Source organism: Nothoprocta perdicaria, unplaced genomic scaffold (assembly GCF_003342845.1).
Source record: "Nothoprocta perdicaria isolate Ctin4 unplaced genomic scaffold, notPer1 scaffold_120, whole genome shotgun sequence".
NCBI lineage: Eukaryota > Metazoa > Chordata > Aves > Tinamiformes > Tinamidae > Nothoprocta > Nothoprocta perdicaria.
In genome coordinates this window covers 1,682,357-1,683,353 of record NW_020454317.1, presented here as the reverse complement: position 1 = coordinate 1,683,353, position 997 = coordinate 1,682,357, and positions in this window count along the sequence as shown.

Genomic DNA, 997 nt, shown 5'->3' with positions numbered 1-997 from the left:
CTTGCCGTGCTCCCCGGCGGAGGCTGCCTCTCCCCTGGGTGCTGCTCTCTTGCCGTGCTCCCCGGCGGAGGCTGCCTCTCCCCTGGGTGCTGCTCTCTGTTAAAGCCCCCACGTCTCTCATTCCCCTCAGGGGTGTTGACCCCTGCACCATGCTTTGGTGCCTTGGCCCGGCTCATGAGCCCTCCCCCTCTCCTTTATGCTTCCTCACGAAACCACCCAAGCTTAGTCCCTGCAGAAGCCTGCCTTCTCACCTGAGCTTGCTCCCTTTGGTGGTGTGCATAAAGCCCCATTTTAGCTGAAGAGTTTCCAAGCAGCTTTCAGCTTTAACCCATCCCACAGCAACTGCCACCATTTCCCAGCTGCAGCCTGTGTCCATGCACAGACCCCTTCTCCTGCACCCGGACACAGAACCAAAGCAAATGGTTAATGCTGAACTGGGGGGAAAAAAGAAAGAACATGTCCCCAAAGAGTTTGTACCGCAGGCTTTCCTGCCTGGTCTCTCGGGGAGGATTTCAAGGTTCTCTCCAGCCATAAATGAAACTCCCATGATGGGAAGCCACACAATATTCGTTACTAATTTTTAAATGCTTTAATCTGTGTTTCATATGCAGCGTTGGAAACATCTGGGACAGTGGGGCAAGGAGACTTACTGCATTATCTGTGGAATCTGAAAACAGTTGTCAGAAAAGAAGAGGCAGTAAACAGTAAATTGGTGATTCGCTTCATTAGGCAACGTGGTGCTGAGCAAGATTAATCATTTAAATAATTGTTAATAAATATAAATTATTAATTTAAACCTTTTTCCTGAGAAAGTTACCATTAAATGTTCCTAACTGTAAAATCAAAACCTATTTTTAACAGTTAAAAGTACTCAAGGTTTCTGAAGCTATTTATTTATTTATTTATTTATACTTTGGTGAATTGGTTAATAATATTTTTACATTTTTTAAAAAATGCATATTTACATTGCCTAGTGCACTGGAGCCTAATCTACATT